This window comes from Haematobia irritans, chromosome 2, assembly GCF_050003625.1.
Source record: "Haematobia irritans isolate KBUSLIRL chromosome 2, ASM5000362v1, whole genome shotgun sequence".
Lineage (NCBI taxonomy): Eukaryota > Metazoa > Arthropoda > Insecta > Diptera > Muscidae > Haematobia > Haematobia irritans.
In genome coordinates, this window is record NC_134398.1 from 98,757,249 (window position 1) to 98,774,759 (window position 17,511).

General features: G+C 34.4%; 1 protein-coding gene and 1 long non-coding RNA gene across 5 annotated transcripts in view; one reads left to right on the forward strand and one right to left on the reverse strand.

The window, feature by feature from the left end:
• Positions 1–17,511, reverse strand: part of GramD1B (GRAM domain containing 1B) — a 340,270-nt gene that overhangs the window by 252,816 nt on the left and 69,943 nt on the right. The gene's annotated exons all lie outside the window — the stretch shown is intronic.
• Positions 5,247–6,012, forward strand: LOC142223447 (uncharacterized). The gene is made up of 2 exons (XR_012718736.1): positions 5,247–5,411; positions 5,477–6,012. It is a non-coding gene; the product is annotated as an uncharacterized LOC142223447 (long non-coding RNA).

Sequence of the window (17,511 nt, forward strand, 5' to 3'; positions counted from 1 at the left end):
TCTAATTATATATACTATATATAGCTCCATATCTAATTATATATATATCGCATTAAATCATGAACCAGTTCTGTAACACGGATAAAAATATTTGTATATGTTTGTGTTTAAAAATAATGTGTTTGTTACGAGAATATTAACGTGATATACTTGGTTACAAGCACGTATGTTTGGTCGCACATCAAAACAAGTGGTGACCATAACCAAACAATCTTTATATATTGCGACAGTTTCAAAAAACCCTTTTAAATATCCTTTTGAAGTGTCTTCTTAACTTTCAGACACAACTGTCTTTTCACCCCATAACTATCACCATTAGCAACGCCTGTTGTTATTAAATTTGAAAAAATATATCAAATATTTGATAATGCGAGTTTGATATTTTTATTTCATATAAAAATCTAATGTCTTCTCATTTTTCGAGGAAGATAAAAGAGTAAGAGAAGCTGTGATAAGGTAAGTTTATTGTTTTGTTGCTATTTTTATATATTGATGAAATGCAAATGCAAATAAAAAAACCATAAAAAGACGTATAACAACGTCCAGTGACGAGGTAAGTTTTGTGTTTTGTTATTATCTATATAAATATAAAAATAAATGGTTTTTCTTTCAGGAAAATGAAATTGAGGTTCTGCAAAAGAAAATAAGGGAGACTGAGGATCAACTAGAAGCTCTAAAACAAAGCCAGGCTTTACCAGAAATTACGGTAGAGCAATCCGTCCAATGTAGTGATGATGAGGAGCAGCTTCTTGGCAGCAATTTTGATGAAAAGGTAAGTATCAAGAGCAAATCTAATAGTTGTCAAAAGTGTTTTGTTGGACCTACTTTTACTTTTTTTGAAACAATGAATTTAGACAAAATTAAATATCTTGCAATGCTCTGGATGCTTCCCATCCATAGGTTGATAAGATTTGATAGAAATATAAATGTTTTGTGGAATAATGAATAAAATGATTTCAACATAACCATGAATAATTAAGTAATTTTATTTTTGTTTCTTTACAGATGATATGTATTGGGAACAACATATATTGTCGTGCCATAATTCACAACATGGCATTGGGGACGTCCCACAAGGCTTCGCATGTGGCTCGCAAGTTGCTGGAAGGCGTATTCAAACGAAATGTACTTAAGAAAGCCACTCTCACTGAACAACCCCCAAGAGCACAGGGTTTGGAGACACAGTTAGAACCCGTTTTTGCCCTAAATTACAGGGCCAAATAAGCTATTGTTCTATAAATCTATAAATTTCAAATTAGCTGATAAATCTTTTTCTGTCTTTAGATTTTTCATTCCGGGTTGCGAAAGAGCGGAATTGGGAGCCACAATCGAAAAAAGACGTCGAGAGGGCAATGTCCCAACGTCTTGGCGAGATCAAACGACAAAAGTAGGAAATAGACCACTATTGTTTAACTTTTTCATTTTTTTGTTTAAATGAATTCTAAAACTTAAGTTACTTAACATACATAAAATGTACGATCTCAATAGTAATTTAAATAATACAGTTTTACCATTATTAATATAGTATATTATATAATTCGTTTTATTAAATAGGGTAATATTATATGTAACGGGGAAGTGTTACAATTTGTAGATAAAATTATATATAATTAGATATATTAACATCTAATTATATCAGATTAGATATAATTAGATGTGGGCCAAATTTGAGATCTGGTCAGATCTAACTCCTTTAGAATTAGATCTGATCAGATATTACCATTTTTCGGATCTGACCATATCTGCCTAGATATACTACCGTATCTAATCAGATATGGCGGCAGATCTAATAATATCTGGTCAGATCCACCAATTTTTACACGGGATAGTACATTATATAATATAGTTCGTTTTATTACTTACGGTAATATTATGTGCAACGGGTAGGTTTTTGAATTTGTAGATCAAATTATATATAATTAGATATATTAACATCTAATTATATCAAATTAGATATAATTAGATGTGGGCCAAATTTGAGATCCGGTCAGATCTAATTCCTTTAGAATTAGATCTGATCAGATATTACCATTTTTCGGATCTGACCAGATCTGCCTACATATACCACCATATCTAACCAGATATGGCAGGAGATCTAATAATATCTGGTCAGATCTACCAATTTTTACACGGGAACTAACTTCATTTGATTATTTGTTAATGACTGTAATCTTCCCACTAAACGGAGTTTTTCCAGCCATCATTCCAAACATCATTCCAAATAAACAAATGAAGGACAAAGGAAATTTCGAGAAAGTGAAGTTGTCCGCTATATACAGTGGGACCCACACATATGAATCCATAGTGGAATCCATATGTGTGAATCCCCTGTTCAAATGAACTTTCAACACTTACTTTTCTTTAATAATTCTTTTTAAAGGGTATAAACTTTATAAAATACTGCTTTGGCCTATTTCCCATCAAGTTATATTGAAATTTGCATCAACCCGTGTAAAAATTGGAGGATCCAATCTTATCTAATAATATCAAATTTTATCTAATTGGATCTGTTCAGATATTGGTTCAGATATAATTAGATCTGCACAGATATGCTATATATGGCGCTAGATCTGGTTAAATATAATCGCAGATCTCATCATATATAGTGTAATATGTAATTATATCTCCCATATCTAATAATATATGCTTGGATAGACCCATGTATAGCACTATATCTAATAAGATATGGTATATATAACATCATATCTCTGACTATATATGGGGTTAAATACGGTCCAAAAGGTAAAAAAATTGTTTGATGGAGTTCGTTGATGTGAATTGCATCCTTTCAAATGTTCGAATTTATTGGACACTTCTATCAAAAGTTATTGTTAATATTGACGCAGTCTGTGACTAAAGTTTTACAAATTTCCAATCCAAAAAGAGCAAAAAAAAATTTGTTCGGTCTAAAGTGGTCTAAGTTCCAAAAAAAAACTTTTAACTTGTTTCCTGTAAAATTCACTTTTTAGACTTTTTAGCGTACTTTGGAATAGAGACATCAATATTTTCTAATAAATGGGTATAAACAGATCCAATTAGATTATAAGAGTCCTTCATGTTTCCATTAAATTCGACAAACCAATTCGGCCTTTAGTGTGAACGGCCCATCAGTCTCAACAAAAACCCATTAATAACACAAAGATAACACAAGAAAGGCGAGAAAATTAAGAAATACTTAATTGTTTTAATTTGATAAATTGTAGTTTCTTTTATTGCGGAGATTATGTAGGTAAGTAGATTGTATTTGTCATTTCCTTCGTAGTCCTTTTCATATATTGTTTTAATACTTTCTAGATTAGGAAAAAGGAAACCACGGTGGTATTGGTTACCATGCCCGCTTTGCATTCACAAAGTCATGCGTTCAATCCCAGTTCCGACCAAAAATTATCTCGGCGGTGGAGCGGTGGATTATCTCCTCACAGTAATGTGACATTTCTTACTGCCTCAAAGATTCTCTAAGTTTTCTCAACCCAACGTGATTTGCCGTTCAGACTCGATAAGAAAGATGTCCCATGTTATTGAACTAAACATTGAATCGGACATCACTCGATATGTTGATCACTGTTCACGAATTCTCTTTAAATGTGAGTATTAAAGCAACATAAAATTATAAACTTTTTAGCAACTTTTATTGCAACTTAAAGAAGAAAACAATCCTTATACTAGCTTACATAGTCCAATTTAATTCCTAATATTATTTACTAAATTTCATTACAGATTGGCTTACAGAAAAAACAAACGAAAAAACCCCTGGACAACAATACCTCCTTAATTGACTTTGATGGAATTCAATTTATATTAAAATTTTTTGAGTGTATGTAATGGTTATGGTTAGGTTATGGAGTGTATGCATATACTTTTTTTTCAAATAAATTAATTGATCTCATATTATATACAAATTATGGGCTTTTATTATGAGCAGGTATCCTATGCTGTTGACAGATCTCGAAAGATACAAATGTATCAAATAATATACAATTATATCAAATTAGATCTGATTAGATGTGTCTCATTTTTGAGATCTGATCAGATCCAATTTCATAGTATTTAGATCTGAGCAGATATAACCATTTTTCGGATCTGCTCAGATCTGACCATATCTTGGCACAGATCTAACCATATCAAATCAGATCCCCCAATTTTTACACGGGAAATTTAATTTTATACTTTTTTTGCTTATTTTTTTTTAATTTGATTTTAGTGGCTAAACTCGAACTTAGTACTCACCTTAGGGAATTTCTGTAACATAAAAAACTACAGATCCAAAAAAGTGTTTTCAACTCCAACCTGTGATTCAGATGTAGAGTAAATATAGATCATCTTATTACCACTCATGATGTATATTTTTCATGTAAATCAATTTAAAATCCGCAATAATTTTAAACGATTAACAAAAATATACTGTTCCTTAATCGGTGATTTGTTTTTTGTTGATTTATTTATTCATCAATATAACATCACACCATTCACTTCTCAGTTTCTAAATAAATGTATTTTCATTAATAAACACCAATACCGCACGCATTTTTTTGTTTTCAATTAAAACCACGTGTTCACTTCATAAGTGCATCAACAGAACTGAATTCAGAAATAAAACTAGAAGACACAACTAGTCATAAAAGGACACACATCTGTCGTAAAAAAACAAAAGCAGCAAGAAAAATAAAAACTCCACACACACGATCACTTTCTGATCTCGCTATTGCAACAAAACAACAATCACAGTCCAGAAATTCATCCACACTGTCTCTAGAATCAAAACAACCAACAACAGCATAAATGATGCAATAACAAACACAAACAATCATACGAGATATACACAAAATATGTCAATAAACCCCCTCACATGATGCAATGATTTCATTGCTCTCTTCTCACTTAATTTTCCAGTAACAGCCCAATAAACACATGATGAGCGTTTTTCAAATGCAACAACTTTTCAGTTTGAGGGTAAATATAATTTTCAACATAAATTCAACTTGACTTGAAATAGCTCATCATCAATACGTCTTCAAATGGTTTGCGAATTACTTACAATTTGCCAAAATGTTGACGAAATCTTTGAAAAGGTGTTGAAGATAATATGAGAAAACTTTGACAAAACACTACCCTAAAATGCAACGAAAAAACCATGTGGTTTTCAATACTTATTTGTGCAACGAAGTTTTCAATACTTATTTGTGCAAGAAATAAAAAAAATGGAAAATTTTAGACAAATAACCAAATAGTTTATAAAAATAGGTAAGTGAAAATAAAAAATGAAATAAAACTTTAAGGAAGTCACTAAATGCATATCTCTTTGCAGAAAACTAAAATTATGGATTCTACGTTCTTGAAAACATTAAAAAGCTGACCAATGAAAAAATGGTGAACAATTAACTGGAACTGCTTCAAATAGTTTATAATAATTGGTACGTCAATATGAAAAATTAAATCAACACTTTAAAGAAGTCACTAAATTTAAATCTCTTTGCAGAAAACTAATATCTTTGGACGCTACATTCTTGCACACAATAAGAAGCTGACCAATGAAAAATGAGTTGCTTATCGACAAGAAAGAGTTTCCAGAAACATTACAAGTGCAACCAATTAAAATTGTTAAACAACAAATTGTTGAAATCAACAACTTCTGGATGAAAATGTGCATCACATCGTCAGTTTAATTCATATGCTATTAGCAGTTAAAATGGATATTTTGTGAATTCCTTCTGCTGGAAATCAATTCTAACACGCGGTCCAGTACGTTCCAAATTTCAAATTGCCCGCATGTTAATAAAAGGAAGGAACCAAAAAGAAGGAAATCGAATTATCAATGCAAAAGTGTTTACTAATAATGTTTAAGATATTTAAAGTTTTGTTGTTTTTTTTTTTTTTGTTTTTTTGTTCTTATTTGTTGATATGTTTAATAAGATTATTATTTATCAATTGGTATTGTAGTGTATTATGTAGTGTAGTGTTTTATTATATATTTTATTTTGATGAAAATGAATAAATTATACAAAATTCATAGAATTTTGGCTTTGACTTTCAAATCATTAATACAAATTTAGGTTGAAAAGTATTTTCAACGATGTTAATTTTGAATTTGACTCGCATCGAAAATTGTTTGACAAATTATTGAGTAGCGATGCATTTCATTTTGAGGATAACACTTGAGATATTATTGCTAATGTGTTGAATTTCACTGTTGAGGGTAATGTCTGTTTTTTGTTGAGAACGCGATTTTCTCAACAATTTCTCAACTTGAATATTACCCTAATCCTTTGAAAAAATGTTTAAAAAATTGTTGAAATTTAGCATTTTTCAAACGTTTGTGTTTATTTGGAGGTTGGCTGATAAGTCCCCGGTCTGACACATAGATGGCGTCGCTAGTATTAAATGCATATTATTTTTATATAGTACCAACCTACAAATGATTCGTGTCAAAATTTGACGTCTGTAAGTCAATTAGTTTGTGAGATAGAGCGTCTTTTGTGAAGCAACTTTTGTTATTGTGAAAAAATTGAAAAAAAAGGAATTTCGTGTTTTGATAAAATACTGTTTTCTGAAGGGAAAAAATACGGTGGAAGCAAAAACTTGGCTTGGTAATGAGTTTCCGGACTCTGCCCCAGGGAAATCAACAATAATTGATTGGTATGCAAAATTCAAGCGTGGTAAAATGAGCACGGAGGACGGTGAACGCAGTGAACGCCCGAAAGAGGTGGTTACCTACGAAAACATCAAACAAATCCACAAAATGATTTTGAATGACCTAAAATGAAGTTGATCGAGATAGCAGAGGCCTTTAAGATATCAAAGGAACATGTTGGTCATATCATTCATCAATATTTGGATATGCGCAAGCTCTGTGCAAAATGGGTGAGGCGCGAGCTCACACTTTACCAAAAACAACAACGTGTTGATGATTCCGAGCGGTGTTTGCAGCTGTTAATTCGTAATACACCCGAGTTTTTCCGTCGATATGTGACAATGGATGAAGCATGGCTAGGTTAGGTTAGGTTAGGTTATGTGGCAGCCCGATGAATCAGGCTCACTTAGACTATTCAGTCCATTGTGATACCACAGTGGTGAACTTCTCTCTTATCACTGAGTGCTGCCCGATTCCATGTTAAGCTCAATGACAAGGGACCTCCTTTTTATAGCCGAGTCCGAACGGCGTTCCACATTCCAGTGAAACCACTTAGAGAAGCTTTGAAACCCTCAGAAATGTCACCAGCATTACTGAGGTGGGATAATCCACCGCTGAATAACTTTTTGGTGTTCGGTCGTACCAGGAATCGAACCCACGACCTTGTGTATGCAAGGCGGGCATGCTAACCATTGCACCACGGTAGCTCCCAAGCATGGCTACATCACTACACTCCTGAGACCAATCGACAGTCGGCTGAGTGGACGGCGACCGGTGAACCGTCTCCGAAGCGTGGAAAGACTCAAAAGTCCGCTGGCAAATTAATGGCCTCTGTTGTTGGAGCGTTTGAAGGTCGAAATCGCGGCAAAACGACCCCATATGAAGAAGAAAAAAGTGTTGTTCCACCAAGACAACGCACCGTGCCACAAGTCATTGAGAACGATGGCAAAAACTCATGAATTGGGCTTCGAATTACTCCCCCACCCACCGTTTCCTCCAGATCTGGCCCCCAGCGACTTTTTCTTATTCTCAGACCTCAAAAGGATGCTCGCAGGGAAAAAATTTGGCTGCAATGAAGAGTTGATCGCCGAAACTGAGGCCTATTTTGAGGCAAACCCGAAGGAGTACTACCAAAATGTTATCAAAAGATTGGAAGGTCGTTATAATCGTTTTATCGCTCTTGAAGGGAACTATGTTGAATAATAAAAACGAATTTTGACAAAAAAACGTGTTTTTCTTTGTTAGACCGGGGACTTATCAGCCAACCTGTTAGCACATTTATTGATTATGTGGAATTCCAAAATGGCGGCCCTATTAAGATTCAGGCTCACGTAGACTATTCAGTCGATTGTGATACCACATTAACTATTAGTACCTATTACATACGGGCACTTCTAGTTTTAACCGCTGAACCTTCTCGATTATCTCCTTCTGTTGAACCAACCAGATTGTTCCAAAAACATTAGCAGACTGCTTAAGTTAACGTTTTCCAGGTCCTCCAGTAATCTAAAGCTATATGCACCTAAAATTTGCTTACGTCTTACACAAAATGCAGGACACTCACACAAGAGGTGTTTAATTGATTCCTTTTCCTCCCCATCATGACAGATCATACAATAGTCATTATACTTCGCGCCAATAGTTTTTGCAAAATCGCCTATCAGGCAGCGACCCTTATAGCAGATATCAGGAGTGATATCTGACGTCTCGGGAACATTAGCATATCTAGTGTGCGGTTTAAGTTTAAATGGGGCCATATTTGCTTGGTGTCGTTACAACCCTTGCAATTCTCCCATCGAACTTTTGCCATCATAACAGCCTTCTCACGCAGTATGAGCTTGCAGGTAGCCAGTCCCTGGCCTCGCCAACTCATCCGCTTTGCAGTTCCCCGGTATGTTCCTATGGCCAGGCACCCATATTAGGTGAATATTGTACTGCTCAGCCATCTCGTTGAGAGATTTGCGGCAGTCGATGGCCGTTTTCGAGTTAAGGAACACAGAGTCCATGGATTTTATTGCAGATTGACGGTCTGAGTATATATTAATGCCAACATATATTGGAACATTACTTCTCAGCCAATTTACCACCTCTCTTATTGCTAATATTTCAGCCTGAAAAACGCTACAGTAATTAGGTAATCTTTTCGCTATTCGAAGTTCCAGATCTTTAGAATATACTCCGAAACCCTCTTGTCCATCCAATTTGAAGCCATCAGTGTAGAAATCTATATATCGTTTATTCCCCGGGACCTGTGTGCACCACGCCTCACTGTTGGGAGTTTCAAACTGTTTGTCGAAAAGTGGCATCGCCAAAGTATAATCCACTATGTTAGGCACATCTGGCATTATTTGGAGGACCGAACTGTGACCGTAACTTTTTTCCGACCACAGTGATAGCTCGCGCAACCGCACAGCCGTTGTTGCAGCTGACAGTTTGGCCAAAATGTCTAAAGGCCATAGATGCAGCATGACATTAAGGGAATTTGTTCCTGTCTTGCTGAATGCGCCTTGGATACACAAGCACGCCATACGCTAAACTTTGTCTAAGCTTGTCGGCTGGTGAAGTGCCGGCCACCAGACTACAACACCATATAGCATTATAGGTCTAACCACTGCCGTGTATAGCCAATGCACAATTTTTGGCACTTTTTTCCTATTGCCTTTTTGACCGACTACAAAGCTACCTCGCCCTTTCTTCAATATTAAGCTTAAAGTTCAGCTTCCAGTCCAAAATAACGCCAAGGTATTTTGCACACTCACCAAAGGGAATTTCAATACCCCCTACGGAAATGGGCCTAACCGTGGGAGTTTTGCAATCTTTGCAGTACATGACTTGTTCTGTCTTTGCAGGATTTACTCCAAGACCATTATCTATCCATACAAACATTATTTTTATAATACAATCAACGATGAATTAACTATTGTGTTGGAAATTTATTTAAGGAAAAATCCTTCCCATTTCGTAGTTAGTGAACTAAAAACAATTTACTGAAAGTTGGAGTGTTTACTCGTACTGTGCAAAACTGAAAATAACACTCCGTCGTCAGAATTAGTTGGCCAAGATGAAAGAAATAACGGTCATAACCCTGAACGCATCAAATCCATTAACCCTTTAACGACGTAGAGTTAACCGCTCGATAAAAATAAGATTTTCTTGGCAATTTATATTCTAAATACACCTATTTACTAAGTAAAGTGTCGTCAAAAAGTTAAAAAATATTTCCTTCTACGAGAAATTCCATGGGGCATTCGTCTTCAAAGGTAGATATATGGGTGAATAATCTTAAATGACTCCTTTCTGTGTCCGGCTGTTTAAAAATTTTTTTTTATTAACTTTTTTTCTAAATATGTTTTAAGCAGCTTATTATATTTGTTAAAATAACCCACGTATTAGTTTTTAAATATTTTATTTTGTTAATATCGAAAAAAAGAAGACAGTACACATAATCTCAGTCCCGTGGTGTGTCCAAAGCAGACATAGCAAGAGAAAACATGCTTAGTATGTATGTAAATATTAAAAATCTTTAATTTCATTAAAATGAATTTATGCACTATCACTTAAAATTACATATACTCTTTTTTGATTAAATTAAATTAATTTAAAGGAATTATAAAAATCATTGACTTTTGTCCGGAACAATTTCTCTCAGTCCCGTGCCTGGTGTGGTTTTCTGCTTTAAAAAAAGGTAACCACCGTTATGTGCAATTTGTAGTGTTTTTCTCGCGCTGAAGTTTTGTTCTCATTGAAGGTTCTCGAAGAAACTGTACTTCTATTTTAGTTTGCGAATTATTTTCGTCGGAGTGGTCGCAGTCAGTGCTTGTTCCGTAAAGTTATAAGTCCCGTGGAAAGTGTTATTTTTCTTTTGAATAAATTAAATTATTATTAACATACAAGTAAGCGACCGTATTTCTTACAGCATTTAGGTCTGCTATTTATTTACAACTATATATAGGTATTTTTGATAGTTTTAAGCCAAAAATACGTAATTTTTATCAGTCCCGTGGTTAAGTTATTAGCCACGGGACTGAATGAGTACCACGGGACTGATATTTTCATACAAAAAGTATGTATATGTATATTTAAACATATTTTTATACTTATTTATTTTATAATGATAACTTTAATTAAAGCTTTCAAATGGCTCCAACAAAATCTGCAGCTGAAAAACGAAAAGTTAAGGCAGAGAAGGAAAGGCTACGTCCCGTGCTAATTCGATCAGTCCCGTGGAAAATAAAACTCTTAAAAACAGCTAAAATTTAATGAACATTCACCAATAGCATCTAAGTGATTAATATAATAAATCCCAATATGTTTTTTGCTTTTATATGATTATGAAGACTGTCCCATTTTTCTCAAAGAAAAGGAGTCATTTGAGATTATTCACCCATATAGTCAGAAAATTGTTTTAAAATACTTTATATAATTCAATACAAAACACATCAAGAGCTTTGGTCGGATTTGTAAAATACAACCAACACAAAAAAACTACGTGACTTAGCAAGTATTCATGCCCATGCGTTCATGGTTTTTACCACTTTGTGTAAGCTTGATCTAAATTCAAAATTTATTGTTAAAAAAGTTGTTATTTTTCCTATAAGCCAAAAAGAGTATGGAAGTTTTTTGGATTAATAATAGGAATGAGTATCCATACAATTCTCACATTGTGTTGGTTGATCATTTTTCTTACCCTAGGCGATGAATGGGACACATATGTTCCATTAGTGTCAGTACCGTTTTAGAAAAACTATGTAGGCGAATTAGTCCATTTAAACCGTTATCGATAGAGGATGAGTTGATACACATTATACCAAAAATATAGCCACCTCAGACAACCAATACTTGAAATATTAAAAAAATAGTGAAAAAACAGATTTTTCATGTTTATAACTTTCCCACACACAAAGTACACATAAACACCCCAATTTAAATTTACAACCTCATAGCTTCATGTGTTCTGCGTCGATAGAATCTATTTTTTGGTTGATAAATGAAGATTTTACAACGGAAATACGAAATGGGACACATATGTCCCATTCGTCGTCAAAGGGTTAAGATGTAATGTATGCCACGCAAAGTGTCGCTGTCAGTTATGCACTAAAACACTTTATGTTGAAGGAAGCTGCTACAAGCTGTAGAGGAAAAATTAATTTCGTTATAGAGCTTCGAATGTACACGCAAAAAAAAAAGAAAAAAAAAACGTTTGGAAAATGTTTACCGAAAACGTTTTTCTTTTGTTAGAGTTTTTTTAATTGCTTCGAAAATTTTAAACTTTTATCACCAAAAAAATTCGTTTGTTACAAAATTTTTATTTTTTCAATAAAAAATATATTTTTGAAACAACAACACACGTTTATATCAAACACTGTTCTTTTCTGACTTTAGGTCTTTAATAAGACACATTTTACAGTTCAAAATTTAATATACTACAATGTAATGTTGAACATTTTTTCGGAATCTTCCGAACATATCTGGAATATATGTAAAAAAAAAACAAAAAAATTTGGTCGAAGCAGGATCGAACCCACGACCCTTGGCATGCAAGTCGGACGTAGCAACCACTGCTCCACGGTGCCAAACTAAATGTTTGTCTCTGTTAAATAAACTTTGTTTATTCGGTTCGTGGGCGCCGCAAGCTATGCTATATAAATATAACTTATATGGATATTTATCTATTGATGACCATAACAGGTACATAGCTCAGTGGTTAGTGTGTTGGCTTACAAAGTGCATGGTCCGCGGTTCGATTCTCCGTCCAGGCGAAAGGTAAAAAAAATTATAAAATCGTATAATTTATTCTACATTGTTGGTATTACAGGAAAAGGTGTTAAGAACTAAAAAACATCATGGATGTGAGAAAGATGTGAGGAAATGCATTTTGTTTTTAGTTTGTCCTTATGAAATTGTTTTTACATCCTGGAAAAGAATAAACGTTTATCACAAAAAGTATATACTTTTCTCCCAAATACACTTCCTTACAGCGAAAAGCAAATGAGAAAGGATCTTTGTTTGTCTAAAATTTCGTTTGGGAGGAAAGAATTATTTTTTGCGTGTAGGATATAAAGGTCGACTGAATCGAAAGCTTTACTCTAATCAAGAGCCACAAGAATAAATGGTTCACCTTTAGCAAGTGCTCGCCTAATGTCGTCCGTCAGCTTAACCATTTTTTTCTCACCAGCGTCACTCTAGCCAGAATCTCAACTGCATTCGACTTATTTCTGTATATTGAACTTTCTAATTCTTCCATATCTATATTCCTAAAACTAAGGCAATCAATGCGACCATCCCTTCGATGCAGTTGATTCTGATCCTTCAAACAAGTTGAAAATTTTTGACTCCGCTGCTAAATCGATCATGTTTTATGGTGCCCAAGGGAGCCACCGTGGTGCAATGGGTTCGATTCCTGCTTCTACCAACACCAAAAAATCGGTGGATTATCCCACCTTAGTAATGGTGGTGACATTTCTGAGGGTTTCAAAACTTCTTTAAGTGGTTTGACTGCAATGGGGAACGCCGTTCGGACTCGGCTATAAAAAGGAGGTCCCTTGTCTTTGAGCTTAACATGGAATCGGTCAGCACTCAGTGATAAGAGGGAAGTTCACCAATGTGGTATCACAATGGACTGAATAGTCTAAGTGAGCAAGTTTGGGGGTTCCAATGTTTTAAGCAGAATTAAATTAGTATAGTTTTTAAACTTGGTATGGAAAGATTGCCAATATTATTAGCGGAGGAGACAGTACGTGTACGTTTTGGTACGCGAAATGGGTTTCTTTATGTAAACAAGTAGATTTCAGTTTAGATTTTAGACAGTGGAAGACATTATGTTATCTTTTTGTAAATTCAAGCTCGAGGTCAAAGTTTTATTTTTATTTTTTTTTTGTTTTATTTTTTCATAATTCGATCTCCTTCGGAAATCATCAACGGGAATCTATATTGTATTAAAAACAAATATGTAATAATGACACAAGATTTCGTTTAACATTACAGACTTACAAAATAAATAAATAAAGTTACAAGCTATGTCACTGCTGTTGTCCTCCCATGTCTGTTGTTGCTACCACACTGGTTCATTTGTTTGGTTTGTCTTGCAATTATAAGCTTATAACTCTGAGCGAGATTGTCGACGTCCGTCTTCGCATTCATTCGTTGTTTTGCTTGTGTGTTTTGTATGTATAGCATTTCTAGCATCATTCGTTTGTTGTGATGGCTTTCGCAATGTAATACTCTCACTCTCTCCAGATCTGCATTGTGTTGTTTCTCAACACAGTGGGTTGCGAGTGCTGTTTTCTGTACTGCATTATTATTTCTGACAACAAACGAATGATGCTAGAAATGCTATACATACAAAACACACAAGCAAAACAACGAATGAATGCGAAGACGGACGTCGACAATCTCGCTCAGAGTTATAAGCTTATAATTGCAAGACAAACCAAACAAATGAACCAGTGTGGTAGCAACAACAGACATGGGAGGACAACAGCAGTGACATAGCTTGTAACTTTATTTATTTATTTTGTAAGTCTGTAATGTTAAACGAAATCTTGTGTCATTATTACATATTTGTTTTTAATACAATATAGATTCCCGTTGATGATTTCCGAAGGAGATCGAAATATCGAATTATGAAAAAATAAAACAAAAAAAAAATAAAAATAAAACTTTGACCTCGAGCTTGAACATAAGGTAATAAACAAAAAGGTCGAAAAACAAAAACAACAAACGTAGTGGAAGACATATCTACCAGTTTTACGTTTATGCTAGAATCTATAACGGCTTTGGAGTATGATAACTCTGTTAGTGATGCTAGGACTTCAATGAATCACGATTTATATTCGACATTACTCGCATTTTTCGATCTGTAAATACAATTTGTAACCTTAGTGAAGTGAAGTGAAAGATACATTGCAGTATATACAAATATCTGTAAATTTCTGATTTAAGAATTAAAATTTAGCAAAAAACTGTAGCCTATTTCCTCTGTAGAGGTTCTCCTCCATTTTGTCAGATCCAAATAAGAAGTACTTTCGTATTAGGCATCACAGTAATGCAAACTTATCATAACATAATGCTGTGGTGCCTAATACGAAAGTACTTTTTATTTGGATCTGACAAAATGGAGGAAAAACTTTACACAGGAAATAGGCTACAGTTTTCCGCATTCCGCATTACAATATTAATGTTATGTAGTGGCCTCCCCAATCACCATCTTAATCCAATTGAAATCCTTTGACCCATTGTGGATAAAAATACTTATCAGAATAATGTAAGAAATAGTGGATATTTTTGCATGCGGTTGCATAGTGCATGGAATAATATATTACAGGATGCAATTGACCATTTACTAAAAATAAAGGATTCGAAAAAAATTAAAAAATATTAAGCCCTACAATACAAGATGTTATGAGTTGCAATTGTTTTGTCTTATCAATTTTGGTACTATGCATCTATTTAGCTTCATAAAATGTTAAATATTAATTAAATTAATAATTTTTTTCTTAATATATTTGGTAGATCGTACAAAATATAAATAAATTAAAAAATCGTAATATACTAACACTTCTTTTTTTATGACAAAATATTGAAATGTTTATGGTAGTTGCAAATGTTTTGTCCGATACATACATACATACATTGCAATCATCCCCATATGTAAAATTTCCTAAGCTATAAACAGGTCCATAATGGGTAGTAAAATAATTATTGAGATTATCTAGATATAAATATTATAACAAATATTATAACATTCGACCGTCGAATAGAACGGACGACTTTTTTCAATATCGGACTAATTGAATTTTCTCGTAATAAGTACTTATTACGGATCAAGTGTGGTGGTACATGCAACGAAGTTCAAAGCAATCCACTGGGCTGCTAACTTCAGGGCCCAGTGGATGGGTTTCGACTGAAGTAATAAATTTGGGCAATAACCAAGAGTTAGGCCCAATTAGTCGACCTGTAGACGGGTCGACAGGTTGCGATACTTTGGTAGATCGAACCTTTCCTAAGGTAACGACATTAAAAGGGTGTAATTCCTCAAGAAAGAGATTCAAGTAACGCAGAAATGCTTTGTTTATCCTAAAGAAATTAGGATGAGTCGACCCGGGAAAGTTGTCGGCCAAGCAAAGCAATTCCTTAAAGTGGGCGCAAGGAATTCTTGAAGCTGGAAAAAGGGAACGATCGCCTCCAACTTTCAAAAGACTTTGTCTTCACCATTGTAAGGCTGCATGTGCTGCCTTAAAAGATATAGATGTTTTAAAAGATAAAAGACATGGATATAGTTTTTATTCAAGAGCAATATGTATATAAGAACAAAAACTATGAATTAAGTACTCCGGGGTTCAAACTATTGCAGTATACTGGTAAAGTTGTAAATCGAGCCTGTATAATTGTTAAAAATGAGATTAACTTGTTTCTGCTTCCTTCAATGGGCAATGCAGACACTGTCGTTGCCAGTTTAGAAATAGCCAAATGCAAATATTGGGTATCTTCGGTTTACATGGGACATAACAGGGAGATGTCTCCATGTGCCGTTAACACCTTAGTTGAGGAGTCATTGAAAACAAAGACAAAACTCATTATGGGATGTGACGCAAATGCACATCACAGTATATGGGGAAGTGATGACATTAATACAATAGGAGAGTCACTCCTAGAGTTTATTTTGAGTACTAATTTGGTAGTTAGCAATAGGGGAGATGCCCTATCCTTCGCCACTAAAAACAGGCAAGAGGTTTTGGACGTCACCTTGGCCTCGCAACATCTCACTGAAAGCTGCATGCTCTAGAGGGAAGCTAAGGGGGAAAAATCGACGGAGTTAAGTACTATGAGGAAATCCTGCATGAAGCTCTTTAACCAAGCAAAGTCCACCAGAGCTCCAGATGATTGGGACGCTTACAAGATGAATCTGAGAGGGTATAAGCGAGAACTGAGAAGAGCAAAATGATTACTGTAGCAGTATTGAGAATATGTCCGAGGCTTCCAGACTACGGAAGGTACTAGCATAATAACTCCGCTCCAGGTTTCATTCAAACATCGGAGGACAATTGAACAACATCCAGTGAGGATACGCTGGAGGCACTATTGGACACACATTTTCCTGGAAATCAATCGGTTGAACCATGTTCTGGCGGTGCCACAGCGGCTCGGCGAGGAAGTTGTACCAGAATCTAGAATAAAATGGTCTTCAAATAGTTTTGGACCATTAAAATCTCCCGGACCTGAAGGAATTACTCCGGCGGAGTTACAAGCAGAGACTAAAAAATTACCCCTTGGTTGTCGGCGATATATAAAGGATGCATCAACTTAGCATATATTCCAAGAAAGTGTAGAGAAACAAAAGTCGTTTTCATAACTAAAGAGAAAAATTCCTCTCACTCAGTGCGAAGGATTTCCGACCAATCACCTTATCCTCATTCCTTTTTAAGACTCTGGAGAGGATGATAGATATTTATCTTAGAACTACACACAAAAAATTATCACCGAAATTCTTTCAATTAAACACTTAATTGAATTTAGACACGGTTTCAATTAATATGTTAATTGATTCAATTAACTATTTAATCAAATCCGAGTAAAATCCAATTAAAATAATGATTGATATTTGTTTCGTTTCCAATTAAAATATAAATTGATTCAATCAATTTGTTAATTCGGAAATAATTTTCAATTTAAAACGTGATTGAAAAATTTTCCATTCCCAATTAAACATGTGATTGATTCAATCATCGTTGTGATTGAAATTGAATAGTTTTGAACGATGGAGAGAAAGAGTAAAAAGAGAACAAGAGAATGTGTATTTTTTTCAACAACACGTGATGGAGAGATAAGTCTGTGGAAGTAACTCGTAACGAACGGTTGGGTTTTTTGTTTTTCGCGTAAAGTAA